This window comes from Diprion similis, chromosome 12 (assembly GCF_021155765.1).
Source record: "Diprion similis isolate iyDipSimi1 chromosome 12, iyDipSimi1.1, whole genome shotgun sequence".
In the NCBI taxonomy this organism is placed as follows: Eukaryota; Metazoa; Arthropoda; class Insecta; order Hymenoptera; family Diprionidae; genus Diprion; species Diprion similis.
Window position 1 is genome coordinate 1,353,401 of NC_060116.1, and position 19,409 is coordinate 1,372,809.

Below are 19,409 nucleotides of genomic sequence, written 5' to 3' on the forward strand. Positions count from 1 at the left end.
TACACCAGTACTGCTATTTTCAAAAAAATAAATCAAGTTTTAGAGGACCTGGGTTCTGTATTATAACTTTTGACTATGGAAACCTGCTCTGTGGACAAGTTTCACTAGGGTCTTGCCATGAGAAAGATAAATGTTTGAAATTAATCACCGTTACTTTCCAAGTGACTATGGAATGCCAAACGAACAGGTGCAGATTGCTCCCGAAATTTTCGTTTCGTGCCTTCCAGGCTATCGGTAGCACCACAGTGAATAAGAAATGAGCGACGATGACCAAGCCTAGTACTTAATTTTCCCTTGGCACAGGTCTTCTTTTGAGTGGCTGTATTATTCTGGTACGGTATGTAATAGGCCTCTGGAACCTCAGTAGGAAATGTCTGTTTGATGAGATGAGATAGTTCTACAAGTCGTTCCGATGTTACACTATGAAATAAATCAAATTATAATAAAATTATTAGTCATGCAGCAAAATAAGAACTGTATGGGGATAGCTATACTAAAACAGTTTAATGAACGTACGATAAGCTATATTTCTAGATGTACAAAGCTCATGCGTACCAAAATATTATCGGTCACTACATTTGGTTTTATTCTAACACAACTTTATTTTGCTTACGAAAGAGAAGGAGAGCTTCTCATCTCTGTCGAGATTATAATTTCAACCAAAAGATTTCGGTGTTCATCTTCCAAGTCTCTGTGTTTTTTGTAATAATGTAGAATACCTACTCCTTCCACTGAATCTTTTAGAGTTTTTATTAGGTCAGTAATGGGATTGCAAGGTCTGAGAGTTATGTCGGCCGAATCAATACGCCAGAATCGATTTGCATTAGCACTTGACGAAGGACCAGAAGTATCAATAGCTTATAGCGTAATAATGTTAATTTCTGCTTTAGCTGGGTGGCTTTTGTTCATAACAGAAATACCTACTGTAGGTGAATAAAGGGATCAGTCATCATTCGCACACAAAAATACGACAAATACATTTTTTTTATGCAATACCAACAGGTGACAATGGATATTTATCACAAAAATGCAATGATTGAATACAAAGAATGCTGTGAGATTGTTAAAAAATGCTTTCAACATACCTTCAGGAAAAGGAAACGTTACTGGTTCAATGTCATGCGGCAAAGCTGCTGTGGGCTTATTTAGGCTTTCAACCTGCGAGTGTCATCATTTTTGTTTTTAATTAATCGCATTCATAATTTCACATCGTTCAGATCGCATTGTTTTAGATCAAAACTTTCGAATAAATGATAAGAAACAAATTTAATCACGTACGTTCCCCACAGAATTTACGAAACACCGATTTCCGAATTCTGCGTTCCACTGGCTAAAGAATTTTGTTTGGGGACCAGCTTTGGGAATCACAGTTTTTACAGCATCATCCCGCAAACATTCAAATGCCGTGCGATCTACTTCCTCTTCTATAATGAAAAGAATGGCCCAACAAAAAAAAACGACAACTTACAGTAGTGAGGTTATGCGACAAAAGCGAGGTTAGGGTGCAAGCACATAGCCAGCGTGCTGTAAACAAATTGTACGACTTACCTTCAAACACGCGTTCATAGCGTTCTAATCCCCAAGCTTTCAATTTATTTTTCACCCACTAATCCATTATTGTGTAAGTTTGGGAATAATATGTAATTTGTAACGTCTCGTTTTTCTGTGGCTGTCACAGACGCGTTGGACGTACTTTATCCCCTTTTCAAGGGCGGTTATGTCGATAAGTGTTGGTGTGGGCGGTCCCTGCCCAAGGGTGCTGCTCGTCCTTCGATGCGGAGGTGCAACGCTGTGCGCGGGAGTGTGAGGATTTACATGGGTGAAGTGGCGAAGAATCCACCACTGCAATAGTGCGTAGACGTAGCCGGCGAGGTGTATGGGTGTGTGATTGAGCAATGCAGGGTGCGTTGCATTAGCGCACGACCGCAGCCGTGTGTGCGTGTGTAGTGGCAATGAATCCTTCACTGCAATAGTGAGAAGATGCAGCCGAGGGTGTGAGTGAATGTGTACTTTAGCAGTGCAGGGTGCACTGTAATAGCGCACGACCGCAGCCGTGTGTGTGTCGCAGCAATGAATCTTTCGCTGCAATAGCGAGAAGATGCAGCCGGAGGTGTGGGTGCGTGTGTGATTTAGCAATGCAGAGTGCGCTGCAATAGCGCACGACCGCAGCCGTGTGTGTGTGTCAGCAATGAATCCTTCACTGCAATAGTGATAAGACGCAGCCGGTGTTGTGGATGGATGTATGATTTAGCAATGCAGAGTGCGCTGCAATAGCGCACGACCGCAGCCGTGTGTGTGTGTGTCAGCAATGAATCTTTCACTGCAATAGCGAGAAGACGCAGCCGTTAATGTGAGTGGATGTGTAATTTAGCAATGCGGAGTGCGCCGCAATAGCGCACGACCGCAGCCGTGTGTGTGTGTCAGCAATGAGTCTTTCACTGCAATAGTGAAAAGACGCAGCCGTTAATGTGGATGGATGTGTAATTTAGCAATGCGGAGTGCGCCGCAATAGCACACGACCGCAGCCGTGTGTGTGTGTCAGCAATGAATCTTTCACTGCAATAGTGAGAAGACGCAGCCGTTAATGTGGATGGATGTGTAATTTAGCAATGCGGAGTGCGCCGCAATAGCGCACGACCACAGCCGCGTGTGTGTGTCAACAATGAGTCTTTCACTGCAATAGTGAGAAGACGCAGCCGTTAATGTGGATGGATGTGTAATTTAGCAATGCGGTGGGCGCCGCAATAGCGCTTGACCGCAGCCGTGTGTGTGTGTCAGCAATGAATCCTTCGCTGCAATAGTGATAAGACGCAGCCGGTGGGATGAAGGGGTGGGTGATTGACAGAATCCCTCTTTGCGCGTGTCGGATAAAATAAGAATTTTAATCTATTTCGCCTGCGGCGTATAACATTATACAAAAAAATAGAAAAATAAAGAATCAGCCAATGTTGGGTGATAAAATAATAATAATGATAAGTATTAATAGTGAAATAGTACAGAAAGTTGTGTGGCCTAATATCGGCGCCAGCTACCGAATAAATTGATTAAATGCGTGTATTGTAATTAATGATGATCGTTATGAGTCGTTGACGAGCTGCAGAGCAGTAAATAAAGATAATATAAATTTATGTAGGTTTGTTGTTTAGAATGGTCTGAGATTTCGAAATAGAAGAATATAATACTTTAAATAGCCGAGCGATCTCAGTTGATCCTTTGTTTGCGAATTAGCTTCTCCAAAGGAGAGCTGGAAGAAGAGAGTGTCCTCCTGTGTCTGAGGTGCCGGCTTATATACTATTTTGGTTCCTTCCCCCTCTTTGTCGGCGCGCGAGGCTCGGACGCCGTGCGTTATATAGATATGGGTTTTTGCTTGCTGTGCCGGATTAGCGTGCCTCATATAGGTATATTTCTTAGTATACCGGGACCATCTCTAGAAACTAAACAGGAACTGCGCATGCGCGAATTTAAATCCGTCGTCCGTGCAGTCTGGCCACCCCGAGACCCTGCTGTCAAACTCTGTTTCTGTCGGCGATGTAGTTCACATGCATTTTTGAGGTTAGAATCTCAAGTTATTAAGATAGTCACTCGGAAAGGCTTGGGAAGCATTTGTTATTGAAAATTGATTGTGCAAAGAACGGTCGAAATTTAATGCTGATGCTCTTTGAAAATTCGTCCCATTCGATTGAAACAAGAAATCTGTTCAAATGTTGGGTGCTTGGAAGAAACGAAGCAGGTAGGTGGGGACAATTTATTCAATCATTTTCATTACTTCATACATTAAGAATAACAATGAAATTTTTTTCTTTCAACAGAAAATACAGCCAAAATAATAGCATCTCTGCTGTTCGCTGATGTCTTCTCTTCCCATTCAATTCATGACACATGCAGAGATCGTCGGCCACTTTTATTGGTTGGAAAAGGAAGTTGTAGATCTTACGGTTTCTTTCAATTTCAAATCGAATCTAAAGAAATCTAATCCGAAGAGTAAAACTCAGAAACATTCTGTGACACAAGTTAAAAATCAACATTTTCAAAATGTGCCTCAGTGTCACAATTAACTTTAAGGATAATCATGTTTTAGAGTAGTGTTCAGAACATTCATATGAAAATATTGACTTATCGGGTTCAACATTGTACCCCTTGTTCTTTTGAAACAAATGAATATCTAATTTTCACTGAAGTTCATGAAAATATTTACTTAAACCTAAATCCAATACAATATCTTGTTCATAGTGCTCCGAACATCATCCAGTAACATGAATATCCGGAAGGAATCCCTCTGTCGCAGAAACCGTTATAAGGTTCTTTGTTTTTAACTTGTGCCACTAGATAACTTTTGCATTGCAGATTCCATTTCCAATCTTAGGATGAGATTTTTTGTTTCGAACAGTGTTAACATGGGATGCAGAATTAATTGTAATAAATGGAGATTCACAAACTCTCAGTTTCAATGAAGGACCATTGTAAGAGTATAAAATTGAATCTGGTTTCAAGCTTTCAATAAGTTACCGGATGACTCCCTGATAAATATTCATCATAAAAAAGTTAGCCAGCAAGTAAGTCCTATTGTAAACAAAGTGATCATTTGTAACGTGTACTAGTAAGTGAATGCATTCCTTGAACCTTGCCGGGGTTGAACGAGGCTCAAGCACGGATGATAGCTGCAACTAGCTAGTCAGATGATACTGTCGATTAATATTGACTTTAGAGACATTTTCAACTGAAGTTATCCAACATTTTTAGATTGAGATTGGTACAGTTTACACATCAAAATTCATCCTTGGAATCTGATTTAACACTTGAAACACTATTCATCTGAATTGAATACCAAGAGAGTGAAAAATAAAATATCAAAACTGCCGAAAATAAAATTTGAAAAATAATGCGGGCCAATAATACTGCTTGGATTACAATGGTGCACGGAATGATTGCTCTGTAAAATTACTTAGCAGCAATTGTTGAATAACAAACTTATTACTATTGGCTCGATAGATCTAAAATAATGGAATATTCAAACACCATGATCTGTAGCGTGTCGTGCTCTTCAATTTTGCCACGACTGATGTTCAGAAGTTGGCGATGACCAGAAGAAATTCCTTCGGATACCTGTTGTCTAATGGAACAACGGAACAACCAGGTTCGATGGTTGGAACGGTGGCACCAATCGAGAAACTAGGGTCCTAGCCACCAAAACGTTTTGACCATCAGGTAAGGTATGATTTTCATCCTATTATCCGACTTGAAACTTCAAGTCTGTCAGAACGAACGAATTTTATCATTAAATACATGTGAAAATATTGTAATATGCAAATATCATAGTATCAGAAATTCACTTACACGCTTCAACGCCTGACAACTTTAGTCTCGCTTCGATGATGTTTGTTTTCCACCTGAAAATATTAAAAGATATTATCATCAGACAAGAGCTTCTAATTGTTTTGGATACCACTAATTTTCAATAAATTGCGACAGAAAAACGAATTGCTACTTTTTGTACTCCTAAGCTTTGTGTTTCAAGATACACTATTTCTTTTATTCCTTGTTACTGATTTTATTTTAATATTTCATGTTCATTGGCACTGATTATTGGCTTCCGGAGCACTGCACTGTAACAAATCTACTCTGGAGCAACCTTCTACTGGGTTTCAACAATCCATTTATTTGTAATTTTATGTAAATAAAGAATCTGTTTGAAATAAACAATATTTTTACTTACCTGCCTCAGTTTGTCTAGACTCCCACTCGTTGATGACGTTCCACATTTAATTTCAGATTTCTTCTTTCAATAAATAACTGATCCAATTTCTGTGGCTTTTGATATTTGTTTCTCCATTGACGCCTTTATTGTGTCGATTAAATATCTTCTAATATCAACTACGGTATTGCTGAATGACACTTTTCGTAGAAAATTCACGATAAGTAGGAATAAATATCAACATAACCTCAATACGCTACTTTACGCGCGAGATATTCAGAGCCTTGTCACATTTCGTGTACGTTGGTCGCCTTGGTTAGCTGACGAAAATTACTCCGCGGGGCAATTTCGCTGACCAATGAAATTGAATCATTTGGCGCATGCGCAGTTCCTGTTTAGTTTCTAGAGATGGTCCCGGTATACATATTATTCTATTCTCTCTGGCTTTACTCGTTTTGAATATTATAGGGCCAGTTTCAGTCTTTCATATGTTATATCTGTGCTTTGTGACGGCTAAAGTTAATTCGAGGAGTGGTTGACTCGAGGGAAGTGAGTTGCTTCCGTGGATTATAATACATAACGTCTTTTGGGCGTTACAAATTATATATAATTTTTTTTATCCAGGAAGATTTTAAATGCATAGCCCATAATGGTGACACGAATTTTGCGAGTCCGGTTTACCCTAAGGACACAATTTCCGGAATACCGTTTACTTAGATGATGGCGTTTTGAATGCTAGTATCCACTGTTCGACTGAAATATTTTGATAAATGTTCAGAGCTGTGTCTACTGCCCACACGGTGCAGATCGCTGACATAGGTCAAACGTGTCGTTCTTCTATTCACAGGGATTTTGTTTAACTATTTTTATGCAGATTTACTCGTTTAGACATCATGCATCATTATCATGTCACTTACAATTAGTTCATGCAGGTGAGAAATTTAAGGAACGGTATTTTAACATGACTTATGAAAAAACACGCCATTCTCTATACGTAGGTATGTATTAGAAAGTACATGCAGAAAACAATATCGTCCTGGAATATTTGTCGCGTAAATGAATTTACGATGCAATGTTTTTGATTGCAATGCGATGTTCTTTCTCAGTACGTCTCTAAAGTATACAGTACATTCAAAATCATTTCCGAAAAATTTACGGTACCTTGGATATCGCGGCCTCAAAGTATACTCAACTTCAAAACTTTTGTCCCTAAACTATACAGATTTTTGGAAATCGCGAATTTACTTGCTACGTAAAAATAATGTCACTTCAAAGATTTGCCGCCCCTTGATGCCGCTCTTGGCTATAGCCTACTCAGACTATTGGCAAATCCGCCCCTGATAATATAAAAAGAGCGACCAAAAGTTTTCGGATGTTGAATTTTGAAGCAAGAGGGAGGCAATATGTGTTTTTGATTTCGCCGGGTCAGATATCGTGTGAAGAGACTGTCGTTTCGCGCGTGACATATAATATGCTATTTATAGTATTTGTCTATGTTATTTCATTCTTTTTTATTTAGTTGGGGCAAAACATTATTATACGGGGCACTCCATGCCAACTCGACCTGGGTTTTACCCTCGACCTCTCCGATTTGCTGCGCGATTTCTTCTATGATTGCTCCCACTTTGAGAGGTACGAATTATTTTTTTCAATTTTTTTAGACTTGATTTGAATTTTCTACAATTTAAAAACCGATTTTATCGACCGACGAAAATTAAAAGTTGGAAAAAATTCTGAAAAATCGTGTGTCATGAATAAAAATTTTCAAGCTTGGGCCCGAAGTGGGCCGATTCTCCCTTCTTACTGTTTTCAAGCTTTTTCCGAAAAAAAACGTACAAAAAATTAGAAGCGGAAGCCACTTTACTATCTCAATCTGAAATCTACAATCTGAAAAAATTTTCAAACATCCGATGTGACCTACAAAAATGTTTCAGCAACCATCCATAGTAAAATGACGTCCACCCCAAATTTTTTCAACTTTTTTTTTCCGGAAAAAATTCAAAAACAGTAAGAAGGGAGAATCGACCCACTTCGGGCCCAAGCTTGAAAATTTTGATTTCTGACACACGATTTTTCAGAATTTTTTCAAATTTTTAATTTTGGTCGGTCGATAAAATCGGTTTTTAAATTGTAGAAAATTCAAATCAAGTCTAAAAAAATTGAAAAAAATAATTCGTACCTCTCAAAGTGAGAGCAATCACAGAAAAAATCGCGCACCAAATCGGAGAGGTCGAGGGTAAAACCCAGGTCGAGTTGGCATGGAATGCCCCGTATAATAATGTTTAGCCTCAACTAAATAAAAAAAGAATGAAATAATGAAATAACATAGACAAATACTGTAAATAGCATATTATATGTCACGCGCGAGACGACAGTCTCTTCACACTATACATATACATACTTAACCTCCCTCTTGCGGCAAAATTCAACATCCGAAAACTTTTGATCGCTCTTTTTATATAATCAGGGGCGGATTTGCCAATAGTCTGAGTAGGCTATGCCTAGAGCGGCATCAAGGGGCGGCAAATCTTTGAAGTGACATTATTTTTACGTAGCAAGTAAATTCGCGATTTCCAAAAATCTGTATAGTTTAGGGATAAAGTTTTGAAGTTGAATATACTTTGAGGCCACAATATCCAAAGTACTGTATATTTCACGGACATGATTTTCGATGTACTGTATACTGTAGAGACATGCTCAGAAAGAACCTCGCATTGCATTTAAATACATTGTATAGTGAATTCTTTTACCCGAAGAAAATGACAAGACCGATAGGATATTCCTTTCTGTCTGTACTTTTCGATACACATCTACGTGTAGATAATGGTGCATTGTTTTTCATGGCTGATATTATGATACCGTTAATGAAAAATTTCATTTGCATGAACTAATTGTAATTGAAATTTCTAATATTACTATACACTAGAGGGCTGGTTAAAAAAAATCAACAATTTTTTCTTCTCAAAATCCGCAACGAAGTATCTAGAAAAAAAGTTTCTAGCAAACCAACTTCGCATCTTTCGATATGATTTCTTCATATCTTCTTTGGAGGGCCGCGTCCGCCCAACAGGCTTAAGTAGTCATACCGAGTTACACTCTCAGTCATACACTTACACTTGTCTATAACATCTTACAGACACATTCAAATTGTGCCTCTGCGACGAAATTCACATTTCTATGTACAATACGGCACACGAAAACAAAACATTTCGAATACAGGTTGATGGGAGAAATTAATGACACTGGTGTCAGGGCGGCTAGGTGGTCTAGTGGAGTAAGTCTCCGGCAAAGCATCTCTAGATACCAGGTTCGATTCCTGGCTCCGTCGTTAATTTTTCAAGTCAACCAATTAATATTCGAAATTACATTTTTCTATACAATGTATTCAAATGCAAAGCGAGGTTCTCTCTGAGCATGTCTCTAAAGTATACAGTACCTTCAAAATCATGTCCGAGAAGTATACAGTACGGTGGATATCGCGGCCTCAAAGTATATTTCACTTTAAAAGTTTTGTCCCTAAACTATACAGTTTGTTGAAAATCGCGAATGCTTCCGGATTTCTACAGACTATTGTTATCGCTTCGAAGTTAATTTGCGATCAAATGGAGAACTCACACAACAAGAGTTATGTCGTCAGCGGTCAACAATTTTTGGCAATTGGTGTAGAAAAGACAAATTCTAATTTTATAATTTATCGAGAGTTTTGGTTGCTTTTATAAAGATGATGTGACATTCTATTTAAAAGGTTTGATACAATCAATTACAATAAATATCGTAATTTAGGTATTTGTATACTACTTGAAAAGCAGTTCTTAAAAACCGTACGGATTACGCTCAAACACGAAAATTTCAACCATACTAATATTATGAAAGCGTCACTGACCGCTTCCGTATGGGTTATTCCATACCAACTCACCGAACCCGCAATCACGACAAATTTTAATTTTTCTGTCTTATACGATCGACCTTTATCCAAGAACCTCTAGAATTTTTTTTCTAATTTTCAGTTTTCCTCATTTTTCTGAATCGGTTATTCAAGCTATCTCAAAAACGCCCTTTTTCCATCATCTGAAAATTCATAGAAATCTAGATTGTACCATTTTTTTCGTTTCCGTGCTTCGCCTCAGAATTTCCGTACAGATACTTATCGCTTCTTATTGTTTAACTTTCGAAAAAACCGAGAAGAAGCACCGGAAAAAAATACAATTTGAGTCAAAATTGTCGACATCAAATGTTTGAATCCCTCGGAGTAAATAAAAACACCCAGTACCACATTTCCGTTATCGGCTAAAAATCAACGTTTCACATCAATAAATTTCTATGAACCCTATGAAAAGTAACAAAACAGAGCGTTTCTGAAATAGTTTGCAATCTGATAAAAAAAAGAGTATTTTGGATTATCGGAGAATGGTTGATAACAAAAAAATCAGCAAAATCAAAATTAGTCGGGGCACGGGCTCGATGAGTTGGCATGGACTGCCAGCCGCGTATTCATAAATATTGTTGAACGAATGATAATATTTTTTCCCAACGCATGCCCCCCAAAGTACACAGTACTTCCAAAATCATGCACCTGAAACATACCGTACATTATATAGCGTCAACTCAAAGAATACTCAACTTTCAAAGGTAGATACGTCCTCAATTCATACACACCTTTAAAAATCACCACTCTCAAGTATCTACAAGCGATGCCAAAAATTACGATATACTCAATTGCTTTTTTCCTTGACGATAATGATGAAGCGATAGTTTTTAACATGTTCAATTATCAGCTAGTATAGGAATCACGTTCCATGACTATCAGTAAACCACCTCACAGACAGATACCGTTAACGAACATTGCTATTCTTATGAAACTCACATTGCGAATGTAATATGATTAATAATTTCTTGGTGTAAATGAAAATTATAGTCAGATGGCAGATCGATTACATCACGATTTTCTGGTGACAAGAAGTTCCGACAAAGAAAACGTACGTGAATTGCCAAATTTTCTTCAAATGCTGTCGGAAATTCGCTTATCAAAAGTGGAATGATTGCAAACTGATTTTGTGCTGCCTCTCTATTATTGAAAATTCTGCAAAAATTCTGACTCGCCGGGTATCCAAAGTGGTCTGATTGTGAATAGTACTAAAAATGAATATCACGATGGGTGAAAGTTATGATATAGAAAGAGTTACGGTTATGTCTTCGAAGTATACATATTGTTGAAAATAGTACCCTTAAAATATACGAAAGGTTAAAAATCGCGTCCACAGATTTTTCAAGAGGTTCAAAATAGACATTAGTTAGGTATCAGTAGTTTAAAGTCAAAGGTCAGGGTCAAATAGGTTGAGTCTCAATAAAACTTCATTCATGAATGACTACGTATTATGAAGAATTAATAATCCACAAAATAATTTGGTTATTTTTAATATTTTTTTAAATTTCTATTTCGACCTAACCAATGTGGTCCTGACCTTCGACTTTGAACTACTGATACCTAATTGATATCTATTCTCAACCTCTTGTATTATCTAAGGACGTGATTTTTAACCTTTCGTATACTTCAAGAGTACGATTTTCAACAATATGTATACTGCAAGGACATAATTTTAACCCTTCATGTAACATATCTTTCACACATCGTGATCTTTGTTTTGACTGCTATTCACAATTGCGCTACTTTGTACACCCTGCGGGTCGTTGTAGAATTTTCGTTAATAGAAAGACAGCACAAAATCAATTTGCAATTACTCCACTTTTGATAAGCGAATTTCCGACAGCATTCGAAGAAAATCTGGCAATTCACGTACGTTTTTTTTTGTCTGAATTTCTTGTCACCAGAAAATTGTGATGTAATCGATGTACCATCTAACTATAATATTCATTTACACCAAGGTATCATGAATCATATCATATTTGCAGTGTAAGGTTCATAAGATTAACGGTGTTCATTAACGGCATCTATCTGTTAAGTGGTTTGTTGATAGTCATACGTGATTCCTACACCAGCTAAAAATTAAAGGTGGTAAAAAATATCAATCCATCATTATTTTTGAGGAAACAATGCAATAGAGTATACCGTAATTTTTAGTATCGCTTATAGATACTTGAGAGGTGATTTTTGAAGGACTGTATGAATTAAGGACGTACCTAACTTTGCAAGTTGAGTATTCTTTGAGGTCACGCTATTTAATGTACTGTATGTTACGGGTGCATGATTTTGGAAGTTCTGTGTACTTTGGGGCATGCATTGGGGAAAATTATTCTGAATCGTTTAACAATGTTTATGATTATGGGGCCATGCCAACTCACCGAGCCCGCGACCCAGGCCAATCTTGATTTTGCTGATTTTTTTTATATGATCGAAAATCTCCAAAAATCAATAATTATTTTTTTCAATTCTCAGTTGTCAACTTTTTTTTATCGGCTTTTAAACTATTTCAGAAACGCCCTTTTTTATTCTTGATTTTTTTCTTTTGTGTAACGATGATTTTCAACCGATAATGGGAATGTGATACTGGGTGTTTCTAATTTTCCCGAGGAATTTAAACAGTTTATGTCAACAATTTTAACTCAGATTGTACCTTTTTCCGGTGCTTCGTTCCTGGTTTTCCGAAACATGAACAATAAAAGCCGATAAGTATTTGTACGGAAATTCCGAGGAGAAGCACTGGAACAAATAAAAAAATAATACACCCTCGATTGAAATTGTTGAAATAAAATAGGGATTGAAATTATCGTTTCACATCAACGAATTTCTTTAAATTTTCAGAAGATGGAAAATGGCGTTTTTGAGACAGTTCGAGTAACGGATTACGAAAAAATGAGAAAAAATAAAAAGTGAACAAAAAATTCCCGAGGTTTGTGGAGGAAAGTCGAGCGTATAAAACAAAAAAATTCTAAATTATCGGGGTTACGCGTTCGGTGAATTGGCATGGAATACCTTATACGTAAGAGATTAGAGAAACTTTCGTAATATTAGTTTGGTTGAAATTTTCGTGTTCAACCGTAATCCGTACTGTTTTTAAGAACTGCTTTTCAAGTAATATACAAATACTAGAATTACGGTACTTATTGTAATTGATTATATCGAACCTTTTTAATGGAATGTCACGTCATCTTTGTAAAAGCGAACAAAACTCTCCATAAATTAGCAAAATTAAAATTTATCTTTTCTAGATCAATTGCCAAAAATTGTTCACCGGTTACGTAACTTATGCTCGTGTAGGTTCTCCATTTGATTGCATATCAACGTCGAAGCGATAAAAATAGTCTGTAGAAATCTGAAAGCATTTGCGATTTCTAAAAATATGTCTAATTTAGAGACAAAAGTTTTGAAGTCAAGGATACTCTGAGGCCGCGGTATCCAAACTATTGTATATTCCACGGACATGATTTTGAATGTACTGTATTTTTTAGAGACATGCTCAGAAAGAAACACGCATTGCGATCAAAAATATTTTATTTATAGTAAATTCTTTTACCCGACAAAAATTACAAGACGAATAGATCATTCCTTAGTGCCTATACTTTTTGATACACTTCATCCTACAGACAATGCTACATTGTCTTTCACAATTTGTATTATAGTACCGTCAACGAACATTTTCATTCGGAAGAACTAATTGTAATTGAGATTTTTAATGTTTCTATACTCTAGGCTGGTTCAAAAAAATCGACCATTTTTTATTCGCTAAATCCACACTGAAATATCTTTCGGGTAGTGAAAAAAGACGCTTGTGAAAACCGTAGTTCTGAATAGTAATATTCAAAGGTCACACATTGCACTTTTTGTATTTTTCATAAGAATAACACAGGAAAAATGGTTTTTGCTCCTACTGAAATTTACAACTGGCCAACGATGCGTCGTTCAGGAAATCCATAGATGTTTTTTTCTGGAGAATTGAACGATCTACAAAAAAGATTTCTTTGTCATTTTACGATAAACCCACTTTTCTAAAAGTTATTTATGGTCCGTTGTTGATTTTTGATCCTGAATAACTTTCGTAATGGTAGATTCATCGTAAAATAACCAGAGGTCTTTGTCACATAGCGTTCAATTCTCTACAGAAATATTTCGGTGGAATTTCGATACGACACATTGTTTAAAAAGACAGGTTCTGGGGACTATCCTTAAAATCATCTATGGACGCATGTTATTGAGTTTGAGGACAGTCCCCAAACAGACGAGTTCTGGGGACTGCCCTCAAAATCATCTATGGAAACATAGTATCAAGTTTCAGGACCGTTCTCGAAGTTTAGTTTTCTCTTGTTGTCCCCAAATTGATCGAATAATGTATGGTGTACTTTTTCAGGACAGTCCTAAAAAATATACTATGTGTACGAAAAACATTGAGGAACGTCCTCAAAGTATACAGATGTCCTCAAAATAGTTACATAATATATGAAATGGTACTAAAACAATACATTAGACATATATATTAGACTGTTTCAAAATAAATCGATAATTTTTTTTTTGCTTAACACAATCTTAAACTGTACTTGGACATCAAAAAATAATCCTCGCGAAAGGAGGGGCCGGTCCTTCAAGATTTAGAGGTGTCTCATCGGACTTTTGTCTTTTTTTATTTCGTTAATACGTAAATAATTAATTTGCGTGGATGGGACAAACATTTTTCTTGTCCTAAAATGATGAATATATTCCAAACTTATGTATAAATACTGAATATACTAGAAAAAACGATCTTGATAATCGCAGCAACCATTATCGGTTGATATATACATATACGTCGATAAATGCAAAAAACAAAAAAAAACAAAAAAATACAAGAATCTCCGTAAAATTAAATTTTTCACTATCGTCAATAATCTCCAATGAATACATTCATTGATACTTATTTAGCGCTTATTTCAACAATGTGAATTGCCCCATGATTTCCTGGATGAGCCTCTCAAACAATGGGAATCTACTGAAAGCTTTCAAACGTGCTTAAAGGTTTTCTCACAAATGAAAGTAGTGAGTAAATTATTCAGCTGAACGTGGATAGCCCTTGTCGAGGAATATAATAATTTGCTAACTAAAAATGAGGAACAAAAACAATATTTTTTCCAAATAGTTCAAGACCATAGAAAAAAATACCCCAAGTGCAATAAGTCAAGTTTTTTGTAGCCGAAAATGATTATCGTAACAGCGTATCAATGAATGTATTCATTGAAGATTATTGACGATAGTGAAAAATTCAATTTTACGGAGATTTTTGTATTTTTTTTGTTTTTTGCATTTATCGACGTATATATCGACCGATGATGGTTGCTGCGATTATCAAGATCGTTTTTTCTAGTATATTCAGTATTTATACATAAGTTTGGAATATATTCATCATTTTAGGACAAGAAAAATGTTTGTTCCATCCACGCAAATTAATTATTTACGTATCAACGAAATAAAAAAAGACAAAAGTCCGATGAGACACCTCTAAATCTTGAAGGACCGGCCCCTCCTTTCGCAAGGATTATTTTTTGATGTCCAAGTATAGTTTAAGATTGTGTAAAGCAAAAAAAAAATTGTCGATTTATTTTGAAACAGTCTAATATATATATAAGTCTCGAGATCAGAGACTAGATGACGTTTTGGGGAAAGGCGGAGAAATCACGACATATGTGAAGTTGCAGTAAATAACTGTAATTAAACGTCACAAAAATATACAACGCCGGTTACAATAAATACTCTTACACTAGTTAATACTACGGACTAATACTACACACCTGAATCCACACAAACGTCGGTATCTCGGTATCCTGATTATGCCTATGCCGTGTGACGGCTCACGGGCGAGTCTCTGTCTCGCTCCCTGTGCGCTGTCCCTACTCCACGTTTCCTTCAGTCGTGTATACGTCACATATCGGTGATGTGTACACGACTGGGGGAATAAGTTTGTAATACAGTATCAAACTTACATCCCCCCACTTTGCGCTAAAGGGTTGGGGTTGATTGGTAGGGTACTAGCTTACTCGCATGGAAAATTTGGACTTCATTTTTCTTTTGTCCCCTGCTTATTACATATATTAAGTTAGATATCTTCTCTTTTATTTCGTACGGGCCCGTTCTAATTGGATCCAATTTGTTTCTGTTTAGCTTATTACCATTCTGTATGTATACTAAGTCTCCTACGTTGTACTCGATGTTAACCTTATTTTTATCGTAGTAGGACTTATTTTGTTCGTGAATTTTTTTTGAATTCTGAAACGCTATTAATCTGTTATCTTTCAAATTATCTTCGTTTTCGTTGTTGAGTTCGTTTGGTAAGATTGCCTCATCTCTTCCAGTTAGTAAATAATTTGGAGTAAAGCCTGTTGAGCTGTGGATCGTGTTGTTGTATTCTTTCACACATTCTTCTGCTATGGTGGGCCACGGGCGGTTTTTGTTCTCAAATATTTTGCATCTTATCCTATTGACTAGCGTTTGGTTTGTTCTTTCATTGAGACCATTAGAGAAAGCACAATCTACTGCAGTGAGGACTGAGTTTATCTTTCTAGCTTTTAAGTGTTGTTTAAACTCTCTTGAATTAATCCCTGCGTATTGATCAGTGAGTAAAGTCTGTATATTGCTCTCATTTTTTATTTGGTCTACTAATTTTATGAAGTCTTTTGCGATTTGCGTTTTTGATGTCGAAATAAAAGCATATCTCGTAAAGTGATCAATCAGCAAGTGTAGATATCTTTTTGTGCTTTTATTGCCTGCAAAACCTCCTATTGTGTCTAATGCAACGATTTCAAAAGGTTCGGATGCTGGACCCAGTTGTGATAGAGGAGCTTTGAAGTTACCAATTCTAGTTTTATTCTTTATACAAGTTTCACAAGAGCGACATATCGTTTTTATGTGTTTATGCATGTTTTTGAAATATATTTTATGAGTAATGGTTAATGTCAATTGTTTTGTCCCTATGTGTCCCTGTTTGTTATGTATGTGTTTGATCAATTCAATACCAAATTCTTCTGTTACCCAGATTTTCCTTCTATTATTAAGTGTTTTATAAATGATATTATTTTCAATTTCACATCTACTATCGGGCTTCAATTGTTTTTGGTTGTCAACGATTTCATCTAGTCTTAGAAAGTTTATTATTTTTATTCTTGATGTTTCCTCTTCTCTATTGTCTTCCTCTAACACTGGGTTACGTGATAGACAATCTGCTTCTAAGTTAGTTTTTCCCAGGTTATATTTTATTTCAAAATCGAATTGAGACAGGTAGTTCAAAATTTGTCTCAATTCTGGATCATTACTTTTTCTTATATTGAAGTTTTCCAATGGCTTGTGGTCTGTGAAAACCGTAAATTTTTGTCCTATTAGATAGTATTGCCAATACAAAATTGCCTCTTTTATAGCAAGACACTCAATGTAAATTGCTCTTTTTGTCTTTTGTGATTCTGTTAATTTACGTGAGAAGAAAAATACTGGTTTTGTCTGTCCGTCTGATTGATTTTGTTTTAATATTGCCCCAACTCCTTGTAGGGAAGCGTCGGTATAAATTTTTACTGGAATGTCCGGATCAAAAATTGCCAGAATCGGGTCTGTGCATAAGTATTCTTTTGTTTTTGTGAAACTCTCTTGGCAACATTTTGACCATTTAAATTCTACGTTCTTTCTCAGTAAATTATGGAGTGGCTCGAGGAGTATGGTTGATTTGGGAATATATTCCAGGTAAAAATTTATTTTCCCCAGGAATTGTCTAATGTGTTTCCTCGTCTGTGGTGTTGGAAAATGTTTAATAGCGATTACATTATCGTTCAACGGTCTTACACAATTATTCCCTATTTCGTGACCCAGATATCTTATTTTGCTTTGTGTAAACACACACTTTGCTAAATTTAATTTGACTCCCTGTTCTTGTAGAGCTTTTAATGTCAGTTCGATGTGTTTCATATGATCGCTGTAGTTTTTTGAATAGATCAAGATATCATCAATATAATTTACTGCGAAGGCCTCTAACTGATTTTTCCTTATTATACTTGACAAAATTCGTTGAAAGATTGCCGGCGAAGATTTTAATCCGAATGGTAAACAACACCATTGCCAATGCCCATGATGGGTTATAAACGCTGTCTTGTACCTATCTTTGATACGTAACGGAATCGACCAAAACGCCGAGTTCACGTCTAGCTTTGTGAAATATTTACAATTTCTCGCTCGCAACGTTAAATCTTCGATTCTCGGAAAAGGTTGGCTTTCTGGGACCACAATTTTGTTTAGCTCTCTATAATCGATACATAGGCGAGATTTTCTCCCTTCTTCTTTCTTATATACTAATGTAACTGGTGCGGCGTACGGGCTACACGATTCCTCTATCAATCCCGCCTTCAACAATTGTTTGATTTGGCTTTCTATTTCTATTTTATCTTGAATCGAGCATTTATATGGTTTCTTTGCTATGTACTTATTCTCCGTTAGTTTTATCGCTGCTTCGTAATTTTTTACTGTACCAATATCGAATTTTTCTTTTGCAAAAACTTTTTTTTGTTTCGTCATTAGATTTTCCAAATTATTATTCTCCGAGTTGATGTTATTTATTATATTCTTGTTCGCTTTAGAATCTTCTTTTATTTGTTTGATCTCTTCATTGTTTTTTTTTTGCCATATCTTCAAGTTTTCATCTTGACAGAGTTTGAAATCTTTTATACAGTCTAAACCTAGCAGTATATCATCCCTGAATGAGTCGCTTTTAATGATGAAGAATGTAAATTGTTTCGTAATATTAAATATCGTTACTGGCAAGGTGATCACACCCTCTGCTTTTGACGTTCCTGAAATCGTCTCTATATTTCTATCCCCACTTATATTTTTATTCAGCTTCTGTTTTTGCCAAAACTTATAGTTTATCAGAGATATATTGGCTCCCGAATCATAAATACCGATGGCTGGTTCGTTATTTATCAGAATTTTTAATTTTATAAGTGGGGGCACTATTCGTTTTTTGCTTCTGACGTGCATGCAATCGCGTCCTGAATTTCTATATTGTTTGCTACTTTAATTCTGTCGTTTTTGTTTGTTCTCTGATGTGCCATTTTCGTGCGGCACAGTTGCTCTGGGTGAAATCTGTTTGGGAAACCTACACTTTCGCAGTACGAGCATGGACTGTGTTTGTTTTGGGTCTTGTTTTTCTCTTCATTCCTCTCGCTCGGGTTGTTATTGAATTTACTTTTCATCGGGTCTATCTGTCTAAGTGTCGACATTAATTCTTCCATGCTCGTTAAATTTTTCTTATTTAACCGTGCTCTGACAAAGTTTGGTAGCGTTATCACTATCAGGTTTATTTGAGAACTGATCGTTAAATTCGGGTCCACGTCTAACAACATGTTTCTTTTCTTTAGTGCAAACTCCAACAAGGATCCGTTTAAATATTTAAACGTGTACGCGTACGCGATTTCGGACCAAGATTTTTGGCCGAACGTATCTACGAATGAATTATTCCAGAGTTCCCAGGCGTGTGATAATGAGTTTGTTTTGAGGAATATTGAGAACCATTCCAAAGCTGGCCCTTCTAGGAACAGCCTCAAAACTTCTGGGAATCTGTTTTCTTTTATATCTAGCCTTTTACATTCAGTTACAAACATCGTTAGCCATGACTCAGCATTATAATTCTTCCCGTTAAATTTTTCTAGTATTATATTTTTCGCAACGGAGTGGATTGGTTTTTCGAGTGTCTGCGAGCTTTGCGTGGAGGTTGAGGCGCCAACCGGGGCCTCTTCTAGATAGTACCCATTGAAAACA

At 36.5% G+C, this 19,409-nt stretch overlaps 1 protein-coding gene across 1 annotated transcript in view; it reads right to left on the reverse strand.

Annotated features, from left to right (window-relative positions):
• LOC124413421 (dipeptidase 1-like) overlaps positions 1-19,409 on the reverse strand; it is a 1,027,592-nt gene that overhangs the window by 929,533 nt on the left and 78,650 nt on the right. The window lies entirely within an intron of this gene.